The sequence below is a fragment of the Stylophora pistillata genome, chromosome 4 (genome assembly GCF_964205215.1).
Source record: "Stylophora pistillata chromosome 4, jaStyPist1.2, whole genome shotgun sequence".
In the NCBI taxonomy this organism is placed as follows: domain Eukaryota; kingdom Metazoa; phylum Cnidaria; class Anthozoa; order Scleractinia; family Pocilloporidae; genus Stylophora; species Stylophora pistillata.
In genome coordinates, this window is record NC_142522.1 from 8,198,514 (window position 1) to 8,219,795 (window position 21,282).

Sequence of the window (21,282 nt, forward strand, 5' to 3'; positions counted from 1 at the left end):
TCCACAGGTTACCCATACAAACTGTGTAACTGTTTGTATGTTTTAATTAGGATAAAGTGTTAGAGGCTATCGAAAAGTCCCACGTCTGCGCGCTAAACTGAGTTGATTCTTTTTTTCTTATCATCAAAATAAACCTACGTTTTCGGAGTATGTTGTTTCTTGTCAGTATGAGGTTTAGAAAGGTACACTTTAGCGAGTGTGTGCAATGCCTTTAGACGAGAATGGTCTTCGAGGATGTCAATCGGAGTTTAGAATAATAATTTGATACTTTTCTACATTCCCAATTCAAACACACAAATGTTCGAACTGTTTGTGAGGCCACTAACTCAGTGGTTTTGATCGTGGCATAGAGATGTTTTGCGTTGTGCTATACCACACACCTGTCTCTGCATTCAACCGCGCCCGCGATTATTTTCACTATGGCGGCGAAAGAGATAAAGAATGCACTGAAAAATGCTCGAGAGTGTATCAAGAACAGGGACTATAAAGAGGCTCTCAAGCACTGCAAGGTACCGTGTACAATGATTTACTACTCTATGTTCAATAGATATTACAATTTTCTGCCTATTGTAAAATTTTCCGGTAACACGGATCGATACAAATCAGGATGTTTACTTTCTTACGGAGTGGGTGAAGAAATTTCTGATTATGAGTCACTTGTCCTCCAATTTGAAATTAATTACACTTTTAGGTCTTACTTGTGAAGCAGTCTTCTCCGGTCCGTTTTAGCATATCGAGAGAAACGCTTCTGTATCAAGTAGATTATGGCTAAATTGCTGCATACGTAAAAAGCTACGATCGAAGATGTCATGTCAGGGTCTCGCTGCCCTTTGTGAGAAAGAGCAAAAATAGCTTTTCTAGGATATCAAACCGATCTTCGATCGTAGCTTTTATTGTTTCATGCCTCGGTCTTTGATGGCTGCCGACAAAATTATGCAAATGACTGAGCTGCAAGGTATACTGCAATTGCTCCTAGAGTTTTACCACAAACTGACTTTCTACAGGTCGTGTTGAAGGCTGACAAAGCCAACTACAATGCCTTGGTATTCTATGGAAAATGTGCATCAGAACTGGGTCAGGCTGATCAGGCCCACGCAGCTTACCAAAAGGCAATTGAATCTGATAACACACAGCCCCTTGCTTGGCAGGTAAAGAATCATATCCTTGTCAAGAGATCTTGGTTTATGTTAATGGCACAATTCACACTTTTGGGATTGTTAGTGTTTTTTAAGGAAATATCAGTAAGATTTCCAGGTAACCCCATACATTAATTATGCATAGAGTGTGGCAAAGAAACCTTTATATTTAGTCTTTATGAGATGGGAATGCATAATTCATGTATGGGGTCATATGGAAATCTTTCCAAAATATCAAATTACATTTATACAAAACTGGTACACAGCAATTTTGCCTGGTGATACATAATTGTACACTTTCCACTGATGTGAAACTTGCTGTGATTTTATAGGGAACATTGTGCAGCAGATGTCTGCAACCATCTACCACAGCCTTACAATGTTCTTTTCTAATAAGATATTGATTGTACATACTGGATTAACTAAACCCTTTATGCCGTAACATATTCTCCATACCATCTACCACAGCCTTACAATGTTCTTTTCTAATAAGATATTGACTGTACATACTGGATTAACTAAACCCTTTATGCCGTAGCATATTCTCCATACTGTTCTCTATACGTTTCCTTTGGTACTGACGAAGAGAACTCATTTAACAATCAAGAATTCTTAGGTTGGTGATCGTTTCCTTTATTCTCGTGACCATAATGAAGGATTCTGCCATATCACTGTAAGGAGAAATTAGATGCTGGTCACTCCATGGGTGAAAGGGTTAAGTGAACATGTGCTTCAGGTGCGAGGAGACATATCATGTAGATGGCAGTAACTCTTAGAGGTCGTATAGTCATAGGTAAAGTTAACGGTTATGAGTAGTTTTTTATTTGTGATGTATGTTTTTATATTTTTTCATGTCAGGGTCTTGCTGTGCTCTATGAGAAAGAGGAGAATCTACAGTATAAAGCTGAACTTCCTGGTGTTTATGAGAAATTGTTGCAGATGTATGAGAGGTGACAGAAGTCATGTGAATACATGAAGCTCTTACTCTAAAACTAAGACAGCCAATATGATATGTGTAATGAGCTTCTTAAATGCAGACCAACTTGAAAGTAGTAATCATGGAAATTGGTTTGATTTGAAATGGATGACTGGCATATTATTCGTGTTGATCATGAAACTGAATAATGTAAGTGCATTGTAATCAAACACTCTCACATTTACTTAATGAACTCAACAAATCTTTTGACACTTAATTCTTTGTTGACAGTGAAACTACAAAATGGTTGGAAATTGCAAGGAAACTGGCTGAAGTTTACGAGAATCATGATGAAGCTCTCAAGGTATCTCCCTAGTGAATAATTAACTTTATTACACGACTCGGGCAGTCAGAGGGCCAATAACTAAAATCAACCAATCAAAATGCTCTATTGCCGGTCCAATATTCTCTAAGTATTGGACCAGGCACTGTCCCGAATGGTCCCGAATGATACCGCACTTGTGCCTCTTTGAACTTCAGTCGTATAATAAATCTCTTATTAACCAAACTTGCTCGGGACCGTACTGGAAGAATATCGGCCCTGGTCTTTTTTGTACGGACCTTGCTGTGCTTGGTCCGTACTGTCAAGACCTCGGGCCGATATTCTCTCAGTACGGCCCTCGCACTTGGTTAATAAGATATATTTATTCTAGTGTAGCCTTTTTAATCTAGTCCAGATACTTGTCTGTTTAGTGAAAGTTGTAAGTAAGGTAAAAAAAGTCTGTCTATGAGCTAAGTGGCCCATCAGGCCAGCATTTAACTCTGCTTTCTAAAGCATGAAGTGACTAGGAGTATTTCTACTCCCCCCCTGGATGGGATGCTAGTCCATCACAGGGTTACCCCCCAGCATTAAATTTGCAGGTACCCATTTAAACACCTGGATGAAGAGAGGCACTGTGAAAGTAAAGTGTCTTGCCCAAGAACACAACATGATGTCCCTGTCAAGGGCATGAAACAGGACCATTCGATCTTGAGTCAAGTGCACTAATTATGAGGCCACTGGGCCTCTCAATTTGTTGATAAATTCTCAAGAATAAGTTGTAATCACTTAGGCTGCAGACATGTGGGAGAAGATTACCATGGTAACTAATGATCCCGCAGGACAATTGGGCATTTGGATGAGAATCATAAGGATCCTTGAAAAGGTTTGAGTCACCCATTTTCCAAATAGCTGGATTCTACTATTAGTAATACATTAAATTTCTCAGTTACCCTGACTAGTTTTGATATTTCACTTGGTCCTCAATGGCCATTGGGACTTCTTTGAGTTTGGTTTCATGATCAGTCAGTTTCGATTGCCCTACCTGGAGATAGCTACTGACTATAATGTATTGAATAACTTTTTTTTTGTGTGAAATATCTTTTCCAGAGAAAATTAGATGAGGATGGTTCTAAAAAGGTGGGCAGCATTATGTCATTTCTTACAGTAAGCAATCAGATCTCCCAGAATCCTTTGCACATACTATAATCTTGGACTGTCAGAGTTTGATTTAAAGTTTTTTCTGAAACATCTTAGCAGGAAAGAATCTTACATCCTTTAATCTGAAGCTAATTTCATGTTTGTAACTGGTCCTGAGCAGCTTTTTACATTACAAACCAAGGTCTGGTGCATTCTACTTGAAAACTGGAATGATTTGTTTGTTGTAGGATTTTGAAGATGTGCAAATTTTATCCATGTTTTTCCAATCTATACAGTATTACCCAGTAGCAAATCCAGACCTTGAGCTAAGGAAGAAGGGGAGCCTGGTTTATTTGTGTGTGTATACCTGCTGACTTTTCCTCCTCCTGCAATTTTTTTTTTTTTTACCCAAAATAAGGGGGGGCTGACAGGCCCCCCAGGCCCCTCCCCTAGATCTGCCACTGATACCATACATGCATTGGTCACTATCAGTTGCAGGGAGCTTATGAGAATGTTCTACATAATGACCAGCCTCAAGAAGCAAGTAAAGATCTTGAAATACACTTTGAAAACTACCTCAGACTTCTGATTAATAATCAGGTAAATTGTTCATAAATTAAATAACTATGCATTTGTCCACATATGATTCACCTTCATCAACAGGTAAGATTTAGCCTTTGAATGCTTCTGAAAGACAATTTAAATATTCCTGGGCAAGCGTTTTCTGTGGGTATAATGTCAGGGGGAAATGAAGTCACAGAAAACTGAGGAATGTCGCAATGATAAGTGATTTAATAATTATAGAAACTAGACCTAAAATTGATTAACTTTACTTGGGATGATCTTGATACTTTTTGTATAGCCTTGTGAGAAAAGTGGAGAATCATGGAATACTTCTAGAAACACAGGGTACCACAGCATGGTAGAAAGAAGTGATTGCTGATTGCTAATTATGATTGTCTTTTTTCATTTAATTTGAGCACTGGTTTCGGGAGATTGCCTATCGTATGTTTGTGTACATTGTAGTTCTGATACCTCATCAAGCGTAAAACAAGAAGAAATACAAAATAATTAAACTTACTTGAAATCATTGAAACAATCCTTCTTGGTTTACAGCATGGATCAAATTCTGTTCTCCTCTGGTTAAACAGGTCAGTGAAGAAAATGAATTGTTCAATGAACAGAGAAAAAAGATTTTCAAGGAAGCTCAATCCATGATTAAGGTATTTCCTGCCTCAGTGGTTGCGTTGGAAATTCTTACAAAGGCCCATCTTCAGTCTCTGACAACTTCACGTAAGTGTCACATAACAGCTGAAATTACCAACTGACAAGATTATATTGAAGTGGTACATCTCAAAAGTATTATGTAGCTGTTATCTTTGCAATTTTGAGATCCTACTTGAATAGTCTTATTTTTGTTTATCAATTTGGATCCTGAAATAGATTTAGGGCTGGTTATTTACATGAGGTCTAACTTAAACCGCAGTTTTATGTAAGCAGTGGGTCTCGGAGATTCTCTGTGAGAGGGTTGATCTGATTAAATAAATTTCCTTCTACCATTAGCTTTCGGCCCTCTTGACGAGATTGCATAGAACATGGTTTTGCCAAAATTTTGTTTAAATAACCTGCCCTGAAATTCTAGAGAGTTCTTTTAATTTCCAGGGTTAATAGTTGGGAGCAGCTGCTGTTAGTTCTCAGTGGAAATGAAAAGTCGCTAGCTGGTGAATAACATATTAAGTCTCATCAATGTTTTATGAGTAAACTAGTGCTCATGAGACAAAACTAGTGTTTGGTCTCATATAGAAATTGACTTTAAGCATTGTATATGAAACAAATGAAAAAATAAATTTAATAGCCTTGTGATCCTGTGAAATAAATGGTTTATTTTAGGACCTTTGGTTAAAGATGAAAATGAATCTGGAGATTTTGCAAGTTGTAAGAGATTCTTCATTAGTCATTAAGACATTCATTCAGCTAATCTTTAACGATTTAAACAAGCAAACATATATTTTGCTTTAATTACTACTTTCAAATTGAATATCCAGTGTCAACATGCACATAATTTTGACCTAATTTTTGAGGAATCAAAGAAGAAAACAGGTGTTCAACTGCATTATAAATGATTTTGTATTAGGCATGAGTCTGTAATAACCATTCTTTTGCATAACTTACAGCAACACAAGAAATAACTGTTACAATCCAAAGACTGAGTCACATTTACCCTGGATCAGGGATTGGCATGGTTGGATTGGGAAGTGTTCTTTTTCAGAAAAAAAAGGTTGTAATGGCACGGGAATTACTGCAAAAAGGTGAATGAAGATTGCAATTATAGGAAGCAGTTATGTGTACATCTTATAGAGAGTCTGATGTATGTTATTTTTGTCATGTACATGTAGACAATTGCCTTTAAGTATAAAGGATGGAAACCAAAAGAATAGACAATCACAGCAGCAGTAGTCTGGTAATAAGAAATAACAGAAGAAGAAGAAACAGTGAAAGAAAAGAGTGACATTCATGATTTATAGATTCAAACAGAACTTAAAATTAATACACTGTAGGTCAAATTCATCAATTGTAAAAGTTGTATTTAGCTTATTAATTAATATGATTACGTGATTATATAACATAATTTTCATAGCACTCTCATTCATTCATAGAAATGTTTATTATTTAATTAGGAACACATACAGGCTGCATGTGAAGTGGAGAGTTTAATCCATTTCTTGAACAGAATACAAGTGGATAAGGCATAGAGGAGGCAGCATCAGGCCAAGTGGTCAGGGTGCTGGACTAGTAATCTGGTGTCCCGGGTTCAAGTCCTCCACCCTGCCACTCACTGGATTTGTTCTCGGTTGCCCCTCGTTCAACTCCTTGGCTGCGCTCTGTAAATAGCCCACTGGTCTGCCTCCTGCCAGTGGGGATTTTTAAGCACTTAGTTTGTCTACATTGCATGGGGTTGAAAAGGCCCTGAGGGGGAGCCTCAATTGATGTATTTATTATTAATTTATTTATTTATTATAAAATGTTGTGAAAAATATATTGCTTTATTTTAGGTTTGCAGTCATTGACTGACTGTCCTTATGGGTGGCTGATACTTTGTCAGTCACAGATTAGCCTCCATGATTATCAACAAGCTGAGAAGAGTGCAAAGAAAGGTTTGTGTTGTGGCTTCTAAAATTCAAAGTCAAACAACATGTACATAAGGTATTTTGCTAGGTGTATTCATTTATTTTAGCTCACAGTGCTGTCTCTAATGTGCTAAAAGACTTAGTAGGAAAGTTTTAATAGGTTATAACATTTTAGATCTGACGAGTTTTAAATTAATTTAAGTTATTAATAGTGATTTCTCGTTTGTTGCGTTGTGGAAAGGTCTTGGATGTATAAAGTCTTCCATACCAGATTCAAGAAAGGAGCTTGAGAAGATTTTAAGGTACAAAAACACTTGTATGTGTTTTTCCTTTTATCTTTTTATTAAATGCAGGCCTGCAACATAATTTCTTTGAGGATGAGCCAGCCATAGGATTTGCTATTTAATCAACTGGCAATTTAAAATTGATATTTCAACCCTGCAATTTTGTGTCAGGTTGGTCATGGCAGAAGCTCTTTGGAAACAAGGACCAACTAAGGCAGCAAAGGCCAGAGAAGTATATGTGAAGGTACACGCACACGTATGATGTTACAGTAATATTATAAACTTTGTGTCCTTCCCCTGAAGTAGAATACCTGCCAAGTTGTATGTCAAATTCTACCTTTTGGTTGCATATTTTTTGTCTTTTTGGAACTCAAATTTTAAAATGTAAAATGAGTTTTGGCATTTCCCCATTTTAGTTACTAACAGATGCTGGGTGTGGAGAGGAGGCCCAACTGCTCACAGGACTTGGACAAACATATTTCACCCTTGGTGATATTCAGCAGGCAACACAGGTGAATATACTGTGACAGTCGTATACAGTGTGGGTTCATATAAACTGTGTTGATATAAGAACTCATCAGTATGATTTTGCATGGTGAGTCCCTCACTTAGTAATTACTCTTTGTTTCAGATCTGTGCGAAAGCTTTAACCATTGACAAAAGCTGTTCATCAGCCCTCGCCTTGCAGGTAAAGGAAGTTAGAACAGTGACTTTGTCTTTCCCTCTTGCCAGCTTGTCCTTAAATATACTGTTCTAGTTCTGCTTATTTACCCTATGCCTTTTTCAGTGATCCTTTCTATTGCCAGGGTTTCATTCCACTCAGCCTTTTTGTGTGTGATGACTGTTTTTTTTCCCCAATTTTTTGTAGGGTCAAATAAGTTTCCATGAGGGTTACTTTGATGATGCAGAGTTGAGGTATGTTTGACTGTACAAGGTTTTTCTTTGAGTTTTCAAGAGGATGGATGTTAATGGATGGTTAGTTATTTACAACTATTTACCAAAGTGGAGGTTGCTAGAGGTGGATATTTACTGAGCCATGAAAGAAAAATAATATCTGCCACCCGCCACTGACACAGAGGTGAATAGCTGCTTTTATTAGTATGTGCTAAAACAATGAGATAATATAGCACAAAAACAAGACTTAAACTCGTTTAATCCTGCAACAATTACTATATTTTTGAGCCCAAATCCCATTCATTGCTTGGAGATGAATAGCCAAGATATTCAGAGTTTGAGAAGCCAATCAGGAAGTGCCCTCAAATCCATCCACAGTTTTAGAATAGTTAACAACTATTCACCAAAGTGGAGGTGATTAGTGGCGGATATTTACTGAGCCGCGAAGCAGCGAGGTAAATATCCACCGCTAACCACTGACACTGAGGTGAATAGCTGTTTTAGTATTAGATAGATAGATAGTTTATTTGTAAAAAGCTTGCAGCCACTGAGCTGAATTGTGTATTTACAATAAAGTATAAAATGTAACTTATAATAGTAATATAATAGTATTAAAGTCCTAAATAAATAATAATTTCCTATAAATATGATGAAAGCTTGAACTGTTAAAATATATATACTAAAAGAGGGAGATAATATACACCACCAAAAATTTAACGAGTGATTTCTTCGCTTGTAATGGATGCAAACCAGGACGCCATTTTTTCCAAAATTCTTCGGAGGTAAATAGCAAAGGATATTTGGAGTTTGACCAGCCAATCAGAGTGCGCCTTCAACACTATCCACTGTTTTAGCATATACTAATTAACAACTATTCACCAAGGTGGAGGTGGTTAGTGGTGGATATTTACCGAGCCGCTTCCTGGCTCGGTAAATATCCACCGCTAACCACCGACACTGAGGTGAATAGTTGTTTTAGTATATACTAAAACAGTGAGATAATATACACCACCGTCGTTAATTTGAGTGATTTCTTCGCTTGTCACGGATGCAAACCTGGATGCCATTTTTTCCCGAGTTGCTCGGAGGTAAATAGCAAAGGATATTCAGAGATTGACTAGCCAATCAGAGCGCGCCTTCAACACTATCCACTGTTTTAGCATATACTAATAGAGGATATTCTTGGGTGCTTCATATGAAAATTAACCTTACTGTTCTGTTGGTTTGAAATATTTATTGGACAAGAGATGCTTTTTGACCACTGCTCATATAAATAACCTTTGCATGTGCTGTTTAATTATTTTTATTAGTGAATATATTTAAAGATGACATACTACAATGTAGAGGCCAAAGGTTTCTCTACAACCATAGGGTAAAATTATTTAATTTGTTGTCTGTTTTTTTCTTTTTTTGTAATGAATGTATCTTCATTGAAATTAGGTTTTTGGAAGCAATAGAAAAATGTGAAGATTGTGCATTTTACCACTTTCTGCTTGGCAAGTTGTACTGGGAAATGGATGGAAATTTGAGAGCTGACAAGAAAAAATGTTTGGCAGAGTTTTTAAAGGTATAGAAAAAATTATTTGTTAATTTTAAAACATGTCCTACTTTGTACCTAGCCTGGCACAGTATCTGTAATATGTATCTCTATATGCTTTTCCCCCGCTTTTGTACATGAATCATGATGGATTCAGTTAAATCGTAGCTACAAAAGTTACCATCATGTTTAGCCTTGAGTCTCTTCAGCTTAAATTTGGGTCTGTCTGTGGAAAGAAACACCAAGCAGTGTTTATCTTATTTTATGTTTCAAACTAGTAATATACTTGTAACAAACTTTAAACTAGTTATGGTTGTTAGTTTGGGGGTTTAGAGGGCAATAAAGAGGCCAGTTATAGTTTCTCTCAGCTGTACCTTAGAAACTCTTAGGTTTTTTCATGTTCCCAGACTTTCTGCATGCATACATAATTTGTGCATGTATGCTAAACAATGAACCAATTCCCTATAACCTAAAATTGCCATTTTTTCTGTCTTACTTTCATAAATGACAGCTTTCTTTCTTCGATTTGTAGTGTAAGTTAAACCATGAAAATGTCTGACATAATTTTGTTTAGGCAGCCAAGTTGGATCCCCATTACTCTCCTTCATTTCTGTACTTGGGACATTACTACCTTAGAGTATTAAAAGATTTAAGGTACTGTAGTCGACACAGCATTTATGTTTCTCACGTGTTAAATATGATATCAACCATGAAACTCCTAAAATAGACATCAGCAGCTGATTATGGGAGAACTTACTGAAACCCCTGGATAAGCCATGGAATATTTGATGAGATGGTTTTAGTGAAAATGGTCCTGCAGGACCAGGTACTGGGTAAATTTATCGCTTGTGAGGATGATTTTGCTCACTTGGTTTGACCATCTGGAGAAAAGTTTATCTTACAAAGAAGTTCAGTTCAAACAGTTTTGCTCACCTGTGAAAAAATCAGTTGCCCTCCCACTGAAAACATCAATGAACACCTTGGTCAAGGCATAATTCTCTTGAGTTGGTCTGATGAAATGTCCAACACTTTTCCATTTTCTTTACATCATAAATTGAATGATACACGCATTTTGATTGGTTCTTATGATCTATTGGAGGAAAGACGTAAAGGTGACTTCACCATTCACAGTGTTTGCTTATTTGTCGTATTAGTCAAATTGATTTCACCTTGCCATGGGCCTGTACCTTTAGAAATCACAGAAGATGTCAGAATGTGGTTAGAATACCAGTGCGCCTCGCGGGCCACTTTAGCCCAAACGATGACGTTATCTATGATTACTACTGAAAAGATCCATTTGTTAATGTAATGTATATCGTCTAGTGGTGTATTGAGGACAGTTTAGTCACATGCCTCATTATTCTCAGCTATATAAGCTAATCATATGATAAAAGAAGAATATAGAAATAAAACAAAAGATGATATCACAATGATTAATCATTAATTCTTGTATCAATGTTCAGCAAAGCCAGTAGATGTTATCAGAAAGCATTTGACCTAGATCCAAGTTCCGTTGACGCAGGAATAGCTTTAGGAGATTCCCTTATGGAAATGGGAAATGAGGTGAATGACGTGATTCAATTTGTTATTGCTGATTATGTAGCTTAGATGCTCACAAAGTCTGAGCCCCTCGTGAGGAATGGAAGCTGACCGTGGCATCTCGCGCTTGGATGTATTACTACAATGAGGAAAGGCTGTTTCTAAGTTCATATGGGAAATGTGTCTTTCAAAGAGCATCAGAATTTAAGCGCGGAATCCGAGGATCAGAAGTCAATTATTCGTAGGAACTCCAATTTTTTTTCTTTGTCCCATGCTCGTGACATGACAAATTTGTCTATTGTTTCTTTCACAACTAGCCCAAAATATTTATCATGTAGATCGATGTTTCATTTAATGTACATGAACAGCAAAATATATGGCACCAAATTGTCTTCAGTACCTCGCTCTGCTTCTTGGATCAATTTTCAGTTGAGTGTAGAAAGTAATCCAGTATGTCTCTGGTTTTGCTTTACTTGGTTATGTGATCGGTCCAGAAAACTCGCGCCACTTTCTGAACCAATCAGAATTTCAAACTGAAACCAGTCGCAACTTGGTCACCGGCATTTTCCCGTGCTTCAGGCAGTTTGCTTGTTTTTACTTTGAGTTCTCATTGGCTCCTGGTGATATTTTCCTCGATATAATTGGCTGTAGTTATTGCTTTGGTTTTGGTTTTACGACACTGAATCGAAATACGCTTTATTCTTTTGGTTTTTACTGATTTTTGCAACTATTCGCTTATTTTAGGTTGCTGCACTCAACTTGTACAAGAATGTTATGTCAGCATCATCGCCCGGAGAGTGCGTATTATTTGTCTAATATAGTAATTCACTCTTTTTATGTCTTTACAATTAATTCATTTTGTCAAACCATAGTAAGTAGAGGTTATTGGTAAGGAAAATCAACAAATTTCTTCGTTAGAAGTTTTTGTCCTGTTATTTAGACCCAATTACGCACAACTTTCAATAGCTTTCTAATCCAATCTAAACTGTTCGAGCTGATGTGTTCCTTCGCTGTTCTCTCAAGGGGTAAATGGGCGTGGCTACGGCTTGGATTGTCTCACTTGAAACAGAACGAAAGTACAGAAGCCATATCCTGGTGAGTGAAGTTGTCGTAACCTTGTGTAATGTATTCGACAAATTTACAATTATATTGTTTACCATAAGGGAAACGATCATGAAACCAGCTCAGATTCAATTTAACACTGTAGATGGAAAAAATAATAACATTAAAAAGAAGAAAACACAAGTACTCTGCAACTGGGCAAATTAGAAAGTCCTTGTCTTTACATTTCATCAGCCAAACAATCTCGATTGAATTTCAGCTTTTTTTGCATATTATTATATCTCTCAGTTAGTACGTGCGCTGCGATTGGCCAATTTAGCGCACCGTATTTCATTGTTCATCCCCCTAAATTCAAAGGTTTTTTTAAATTGAAAACTTTCCCCTCTACTTCAACCCAGAGATAATTAATAAATTTCTTACTAACCTGGTGTTTTGGGGTCCATACTGTAAGTTACAGAACCTCACTTTTTTTCACTTGGATTTCTGGCCCGCATACTTCGTGCTTGGGCCACAAATTCGAGTGGAAAATACTCAGTCGTGATTTACAGTTTAGACTTTAAACGCTTATCAAAAGGTATATATTTACAAATAATTTATAAAATAAACTCAGCCCTCTAATAAAGGCTGCATCAGAAACACTAAATATGCATTAAAAAGCCATACCGGTCTTGGCCAAATAACAGTTTGAAATTGCCTCTAGTTAAAATTTACCAGTAACCCACAAAAGAAGAGGGAAAGTTGTGGTGTTTGGCCATCGCTTGTTTGTTTGTTTTAATCCTTCACTCAATGTGTTCTCCTTCGGGAAAAATTTAATTAGTAGAAGTTTTTCTCTCAACTTCGTCTCAGGAAACATTAAAACTGTTCGGAGAACAAAACTGTTTTCCCTGGACAAGCCTTTTACTGTGTGTTTGTCTCAATATTAGGGACGGGTCATTTATCAGAGGGGGGGTGGGCTGGTGCAGATGGGGGGATCATACCTCTTTGTGCACTAGAAAATGGGGGCCTGCATAAAATTGTGCCACCATTTCTGAGGGGCCATGTATTTTTGTGCATTCCAATTTCCGTTTCACAAAAAAGAAACAACACTGAAGGAATCAACAAGTCAAATATGATTTATTATCAAAACGATGGGATAACAAACCAACATAACATGGTGTATAGCAGTCCTTTCACATTGGAAAAAAAAACTATCAGACTAGTTTGGAGGTTAAACCAAAATTCTCTTCTTGTCCAGCTTTTCTCTTCTGTATCAACAAAGTTGAAATGGTAAATTGGCCACTGTTACGATTATAAATACGATTATTATTATCTCCTATTTTCGCTATTTGCTTTAAATAGTTCGGTGAGTTTTATTTAAGTTGTATTATGACTGTTTCTGAGGTTGAGGGTGGGTCATCTTAATTCATGTACAGACTCGAAGGGGGCTACGTTATGTTATGCAGTGGCGAGAACAGGCCCACGGGAAATCATGTATATGAAAATTAAAATGCACCAGCCCAACCCCCCCTCCCTCTAATAAATGACTGGTCCCTTAGATTAAGATCATCTTTAGAGCAATTTTAATTGAGTGTCGACAGTAATCCAGGCTTAATTTGGTTTTGCTTTCTTCGCTTGGTCCAGAAAACCTGCGCCACCTCCTCAAAAAATTACCACCAGTCGTGACCTGGTCATGACTTCGCATTTTCCCGTGCTTTAGGCAGTGTGCTTGGTTTTACTGTGAGTTCTCGTTGGCTGCTTGTGTTATCTTCCTCTTCTCTTATTGGCTCTTGTGATTACTATGATTTGAATTTATGACACATCATCCAAATACGCTCCAAGATTTTCTTGTTGTTTTTGCTGTTTTTGTATTTTTGTATTTTTTTTTTAAAGAAATCCGTATTATTTAAGTTCTAAATATGAATTGTTTTTCACATAAGTTTTCAGAGTGCCCTAAGAGCTGATCTTAAAGACAGGTAGGTTGCAAGTACAGTGGAACATTCTGATTTTCATTCAGCTAAGAGTGACTAGCATCTAATTTCTCCTTACAATAACACCTCAGAATCAAACATTGAGGTCACGAGATTAACAGAAATGATCACCAACCAATGACGCTCTTGATTGTTGAACAAATTCTCCCTTTTCCGCACCTTAGGAAACCGTGTGGAGAATATGCAGACTGATGTTTGGTTGCTAAAGAATTTTTTTTGCTGTTGTTTTCATTTGTCTTTTAGGCATTGCTGGGAATGTCTTGGTGAAGCATATATGAGTCGAGGAAGTTACATGGCGGCTATGAAGGCTTTTACAAAAGCTTCTGAGGTTTGAACTTTCCGCTCATGATTTTTAACCGTGAAATATATAGAGGATATTACATGGCCGCACGGGGAAACGAATTTTATCTTCTCGTGCTGAAAGTATCTCTCACTTGTTCGCAGCACTCACTCGTGAGAGATACTTTCAGCACGAGGAGATAAATTTGTATCCCCAAGCGGCCATGTAATGTTCTGTTTATTATATAGATACTGATGAAATTTCCACTTAAAAGACAACTTTTTTTATTCATTTTCGAAACAACAATTGGGTAATTATGTTGGTAACCATGGCCACACCAATATCTACACGCGTGAAAGATAAAAATAGTATCTTCACTGTGCACGGTGAAGATATGATCTTTTAGTAAAAGGAGAAATCCTGGTATTTCATCAGTATCTATATAATAAATTGTAGTAACGTAAAAATAACCTTAAGTATCATTGTTCTGTAACCCTTCTTAGAAAACACTAGGTTTCTTCCAAGTCTTTTTGATTAATGCATTACTCAATCAGTCGGTGAACAGCCAGTCAGTCAGTCAGTCTGTCTTGCTCTGACAGTTGGCCAGTTAATCTGTCTTTCCGTCAGGTAGGCAGTAATTCAGCAGTTAATTCGTTACATAGTCAATCAATCTGTCAGTCGGTCTTACAGTCAGTCAGTAAGTCAATCAGTGAGTAAGTCAGTCAGTCAGTCAGTCAGTCAGTCAGTGAGTCAATCAGTGAGTAAGTCAGTCAGTGAGTAAGTCAGTGAGTCAATCAGTGAGTAAGTCAGTCAGTGAGTCAATCAGTGAGTAAGTAGGTCAGTGAGTCAGTCAGTGAGTCAATCAGTGAGAAAGTCAGTCAGTCAGTCAGTCAGTGAGTCAAACAGTGAGTGAGTCAGTCAGTCAGTCAGTGAGTCAATTAGTGAGTAAGTCAGTCAGTCAGTCAGTGAGTCAATCAGTGAGTAAGTCAGTCAGTCAGTCAGTCAGTCAGGCAGCCAGTGAGTCGGCTTGTCAGTCAGTCAGTCAGTCAGTCAGTCAGTCAGTCAGTGAGTCAATCAGTGAGTAAGTCAGTCAGTCAGTCAGTGAGTCAATCAGTGAAGCAGCCAGTGAGTCAGTCAGTGAGGCAATCAGTCAGTCAGTCCGTCAGTGAGGCAGCCAGTGAGTCAGCTTGTGAGTCAGTCATTGAGTCAGTCAGTCACTCTGTCAGTCAGTCAGTCAGTCAGTTAGTGAGTCAGCTTGTGAGTCAGTCAGTCACTCTCAGTCAGTCATTGAGTCAGTCAGTCACTCAGTCAATCAGTCAGTCAGTCACTCAGTCAGTCAGTCAGTGAGTCAGCTTGAGTCAGTCAGTCACTCTGTCAGTCGGTCACTCTGTCAGTCAGTCACTCTATCAGTCAATCAGTCAGTCAGTCAGTCAGTGAGTCAGCTTGTGAGTCAGTCAGTCGCTCTGTCAGTCAGTCAGTCAGCCAGTGAGTCAGCTTGTGAGTCAGTCAGTCACTCTGTCAGTCAGTCAGTCAGTCAGTCAGTCAGTCAGTCAGCCAGTGAGTCAGCTTGTGAGTCAGTCAGTCAGTCAGTCATTGAATCAGTCAGCCTCTCAGTCAGTCAGTCCATAAGTAAGTCGATCAGTCAGTCAATAATTTTATTTGAACTTGTTATGGTTCAACATAATCATGATATCGTTGCATATTTACAGCTTGACCCATCGTCGCTCTACTGCCTTTACCAGTAAGTATGCGCAATGCAATTTTTTGATCCGTAGTCCCTTAAAATGAAAGCAGTTTATGTCATTTCGCATGTTTTGTGTTTCAATGCAATTTTGTGGACAGGATTGCGTTTGGAAGTGGTGTGAAGTATGTTGTAATTGTTTACAACTGAAAATGGTTAATGAGAGTGAAGTTATTCATTAAATGTGCTTCATCGATAGTTATTTCTTGATGAAATTGGATCCAGATACGGTAGATATCTGGGAATGACGTCACTCGCGCTGGGGTAGTAAGAGGTTCAACCAGGACGGAGAGAGATTGGGCGATGAAACGAGCGGTCCGCTTTTCGTGCAATGTGTGATGCAGAGTAGAACTGGCACGAGCCAGTGTTTGTTTGAACTCGGTCGTAGTGGACTGCATCATACCTTTTTACTCGGACCCCGCACTCGTTTCATCGCCCAGCCTGTCTCCGCCCTGGTCCAACCTAACTCTGATCGGGTTTTTGGAAATCTTTCCTCAGGTTGGCGGCCATTAAACAGTTATTGTGTGTCCATAGTGAGGCAATCAAAGAATATAAACAGATTCTGGAGATGCAACATGATTATGTTCCTGCAATGAAAGGTAAAATTTCAGTTTCATTTTACAAATGTCTATAAAGCGGACACCCAGGGGGGACTCTAGTTAGTGTCCACTTAACTCAGGGTGTCTGCTTAAAACAGGTGTCATTGTTAGTTAATTATTAACTCTCTAATGGAATAGAGCGAGTATTCAAATGCTTTTCAATCTCGTCATTCAAGGCGATAGATGGACGCAAAAACTTGCCTGAACGAGTGTTTTAGAAGAAAACAAGAGGTTCTTCATCTGCACTTGCTCAAAACCAAACTCCAATTGCTCATGGAGCTGTTTGCTCTCTTCAGTATTTCTGTCTCTAAAGTGCTTAATTTTGATATATACATCCACTTCATAATGGTGTCCGCTGAATGCAAGTTCTTAAACTTTTTCAAATTTCGGAGGAAAAATTCGGTAATCCGGCCTATGTTCACTTAATATATGTTTACTGTTAGTAGTAACAGTCTCGATGAAGAGTAGGAGAGTATCTATTCTCTATGAATAAGATTTCTAAATGTTTTTACGTGATCCTGAACAGAGCTTTGTTCTGGTTGTTTTATTTTGTAGGACTTGGAGAGACGTATCTTAACCAAGCACGATCCGCACTACAGCAGGATTTTAATGGAAAGGCTGTGGATTGTGTGATGGAAGCTATTCACGTTTTGGCTCAGTATGTGTGCATAACTAACCCCTCTTTTGCGATAATTTGGTCATCTAATCTTGCTTCCAAACACCAACAGTAACTTTCAAATCATCCCTTCACAGCATATAACCTTATCAAAATTGTGTGGCCATATATTCATGCATTTACGCGCAGCTTCGTTTAAAAAAAAAAAAAAACCAAACAAAACAGAGCATGGTTACATTACCCGATCGCGAGAAACACAAACAATAGCAAAAAAAAAAAAAAAGAAAGAAAAAAAAAAACAGCGACAAAATTGGTGACACATTACTGTTGAGTTTGCGATACTCAGGAATCACATACCAATTAAATCCCTAATAACCTTACTTTTATCCGCCCTCCCTTTGCTCGTTGTTGCATTCTGTTTACGGTAATTGTACGACCTTATTCGGGCGGGGAAGTTATTTTGTTTTTAGCTCATTGCAGACAATTTTCACATATCCTGTTAATGGCGTAGATGAAACATATTTGGTTTATGGAGCACACTTCGCTTTTCAGACGCCCGCAGGTGGACCTGTCTGCTTGCAAAAGTAAGCAGAAAGATCGCATATCAGTTTTATATTTTATTTTCTTCTTGTTTTGAACAGAGCTGTACATTGCAAGCCTGGCCTTGCATGCCTGTGGAAACTTATCGGTGACTGTTGTACCATCATACATCCTGTGTCCAACAGCTCCATTAGGTAGGATTGCATTATAAAGCAATTTACAATTAAGCGTCGAGAGTAAATCGGAATTGCTTTATTTTTGCTTTACTTCTCTTTGGAAAGCTTGCACCACTTTCTCCACCAATCAGATTCAAAACTGGAACCAGTCACAACTTTGTCAGCTTTGTGATTGGTTTGGAAAACCTGCACCACTTTTTCCACCAATCAGATTCAAAACTGGAACCAGTCACAACTTTGTCAGTTTTGTGATTGGTTTGGAAAACCTTCACCACTTTTCTCAACTGATCAGATTCAAAACTGGAACCAGTCACAACTTTGTCAGCTTTGTGATTGGTTTGGAAAACCTGCACCACTTTTCTCAACCAATCAGATTCAAAATTGAAACCAATCAAACCTTGGTCGGCCGCGTTTTCCCGCGTTTTCTCGCGCTTTGGGCATTTTGCTTGTTTTTACTTTGAGTTCTCATCGTCTCCTTGGGATTTATTCCGTTGTTCTTAAGTCATAAGCCAGAATAACTTCCGCTTACCGCGGCTGCTACTGTTCATAATTTTAGAGTTGAATGTTTAGGACTTCTCTGGCTTATGTCTGAATGTGTGTCTGTTTGTGTATCTTGTAGAGGAACAATTCCAGACAACCTTAAGAAGTACATTCAGGGAGAACACAGTGATCTGGATAAGAAACAGCTCCTTGCTTTAGGATCAAGGTAAGAGCTGATTTTATGACAAACAACATTTCCCAGAGACGCCTAAAGCCAATAAATCAAATAGAATTATATTTCAGTTAGGAGATGGTTTTCGTCAATCGATGAACCTTGAGAATTCTTTATAAGTGGGCTGTTTGAAGTAAATAACTTTTTTTAGTCGTCTCGTCATAACTCACCCTAACCAAGAGATTGATTATAAACAGTAATCTTTTGCCCTGACCCAACTCGTAGATAAACCTAGTTTTGACTAATTTTGAACGAGTTTTCTTCGTTTCTTCACAGTCTCTTATAATATTTAACGTCTCTTGAATGTTGTATGTTTTCCTTCCTGTAGTGCTTATGGAAGAGCATTGAAACTGCAGCCTGATTGTGGAAGCCTGTGGAGTGACTTGGGATTCAACTGCTTTCAGCAAGCCAAGGTGGGTCTATTAGAGTGTGACCTTTGATCAGGTGTTCTTTGTTTTTTTTTTCAGGGAGCCCGATGTTCTGCCTTGCTACGCTATCACGCTCCAGGAAAAAAAAGAACGCCTGAATGCGCGTTACATAACGAGGTGTTCAGTAGAGTGTCCTTGGATAAAACTAATGACGGTCAACCGTAAGGAGCTCCACTGAGCGAGTGTTACATCATAATCAACCAATGAGAACTGAGAGCAAAAAATGTAACCAGTAATACAGATGGAAGAACATGTGTAGTTACTTTCAAGCTCTTTTGTTTTACCGTGTCGTTTATCCAGGTAGTGATATAATGTTTAACCATTGAGAGAGCTGAAACACTTAGGCGATAATCGATTGAAGAAGCTTTTTATTTTTCAGTTCCCAACATCTTTGAAAAGGAGTATTTTGTTTAAATTCAGAAGCATTTTTTTGACATTTTTTGTTTCTCAATTTAGAGCTCTACTTATTCTTATTATTTTCTTTTCCCCAAAGATTTTAGATGGAGATGTGAAAGAGAAGATGTCGCACAGGTCTCTGCAGGCAAGCAGTCTTAATTTTGATAAATTCAAGAAGAGGAAATAGTGTATATGAGGCAAAAGAAAGTTGCTTTGAGTGACCGGGTGGTTCGAGAAATGGATGGTACGATGTGGCGGTAATCAAGGGGTAATCAATTGGGGTTCAAGTGAGTGCGAGGTTTGAGTTTGCGAGGGTTCCAAATATCAGGAATCGACTGTGTTGAATTGTGTTCGGAGAGCTTCAACAATTTCATGCGCGAAAAAAGCGCGAGTCAGCAAGTCGCGCTTGATTCCAGTTTTGTATCGATTTGGTTGAGAGAGTGGTGTAAGTTGTATAAGAAAACTTTCTTTCTATGTTACCCAAGTGTATCGTGGGAAGACACGAGGGCATGATTGTCAGAGCGGTTGACTCCGGGTGGAGAGGTCTGGGTTTGAGACCTGGCCAGGTCACTGTGTTGCGTTATTGGGCAAAACACTTTTTTCTCACAGTTCTTTACAGCTTGCTCATGAGGCATTCAAGAATTCTCAAGCTTTAGATCCGTCTTACACCGCAGCGTGGATTGGACAGGTAATTATTAGTATAGGATATTATTAATAATGATAATTATCGTCATTATCATCATCATTACACATTTAACCATAATAAACCTGTTGGTATCAGCTGTTATCAAAGGGTACCTTATACCTTGGGTAAACGAAAATAGCCAAAGGTTTTTGTGCTTAGTGTGGACATAAACTTCCTTCGGAAACAAGCCGCATGTAGTGTACAGAATGAAACGTACAATGAGTGGTACAATGAGAGCACAAGTGTCTTGTGATATGTACAGTTGGCTAATTTGTTCCGTACAAAAAACTTGTTTAACGTGTAGACTGCGCTACTCTTCTCTATCCGCTTTACTTTTCCCGCCCCATGAGAAATGAGCAGAAACGCGGCTAGGCAGAAAAAAAAAAGCAGTTGAATAATAAAGAATCTATTCAGAAGTTTTGTTGTGTAGTATTGGTTTGTATTTTTACTCGTTGTTTGTAATTTGACTCGCCTTACGGACTCGTCAAAATACGGCACAACTCGTAAAATACTCAGCGATACTACACACAAAAATTTCTAATGATAGATATTAACCGTCGTCTGTTTAGCGTGCCAGCAGGCTCTCGTGTTTGGATTTCGCCTTACGGCATAGTTCATATTTAGTGATTCTTATTTTCAGTCTTAAGTGTGGGGGTAGCGTCTCTTTGTTTCGGTGATGCTTATATTGGGTGTAAGTTGCTATTTTTTGTTTTAATATGAAGGCAACTATTGCTGAGATTATTGGAAGTGAAGAGGCTATAGATCTGTTTCGACACACAACGGAACTGGGCTCACACGTAAGGAATACGGTACCTCTTAAGAGAATCACTTAAGGTTGACTCTAAAATCGAATTCAGGCTAATTACCCCCATGAAGTTTCGCCGGAATGGTTTTAGAGGAAATAATTTCCAAACACTATCGAAATTGCTATGTCAGGCTTCTTGAAAAACTTAGTTGCAAGTTTTCTCCATCCCCAGCAATCTTGTCGTTTGTTGCCTTTTTTAAAAACTAATTTTGTGTGTCTTTCACTGAGATAACTTAAAATCGTTAAAAATTATATTCAATTTTCCGTGAAGAACTTGAACCTCTGAAGGCCGGGCTGATGTACATTCCACACAGTCACTCTGTTGTTTGTAAAATATGGTCAACTTGAGGTTTTCTCTCTTTGAGGGGTTTATTAAGTTTGT

General features: G+C 38.1%; 1 pseudogene across 1 annotated transcript in view; it reads left to right on the plus strand.

Annotated features, from left to right (window-relative positions):
* Positions 1–354: 354 nt before the first annotated feature.
* LOC148732252 (tetratricopeptide repeat protein 37-like) overlaps positions 355–21,282 on the plus strand; it is a 29,514-nt pseudogene continuing 8,586 nt past the window's right edge. The window contains exons 1-33 of the transcript XR_016000323.1: positions 355–509; positions 1,005–1,148; positions 1,995–2,086; positions 2,344–2,416; positions 3,165–3,257; positions 3,482–3,511; positions 4,004–4,111; positions 4,663–4,804; positions 5,402–5,446; positions 5,686–5,820; positions 6,565–6,666; positions 6,881–6,941; positions 7,095–7,167; positions 7,340–7,435; positions 7,555–7,611; positions 7,792–7,838; positions 9,258–9,384; positions 9,929–10,008; positions 10,818–10,917; positions 11,638–11,690; positions 11,917–11,988; positions 13,872–13,907; positions 14,166–14,250; positions 15,912–15,943; positions 16,442–16,542; positions 17,098–17,200; positions 17,800–17,892; positions 18,494–18,580; positions 18,915–18,999; positions 19,508–19,596; positions 19,699–19,708; positions 19,940–20,098; positions 20,818–20,892. The product of XR_016000323.1 is annotated as a tetratricopeptide repeat protein 37-like (transcript). The remainder of the gene's footprint in view (positions 510–1,004; positions 1,149–1,994; positions 2,087–2,343; positions 2,417–3,164; positions 3,258–3,481; positions 3,512–4,003; positions 4,112–4,662; positions 4,805–5,401; positions 5,447–5,685; positions 5,821–6,564; positions 6,667–6,880; positions 6,942–7,094; positions 7,168–7,339; positions 7,436–7,554; positions 7,612–7,791; positions 7,839–9,257; positions 9,385–9,928; positions 10,009–10,817; positions 10,918–11,637; positions 11,691–11,916; positions 11,989–13,871; positions 13,908–14,165; positions 14,251–15,911; positions 15,944–16,441; positions 16,543–17,097; positions 17,201–17,799; positions 17,893–18,493; positions 18,581–18,914; positions 19,000–19,507; positions 19,597–19,698; positions 19,709–19,939; positions 20,099–20,817; positions 20,893–21,282) is intronic.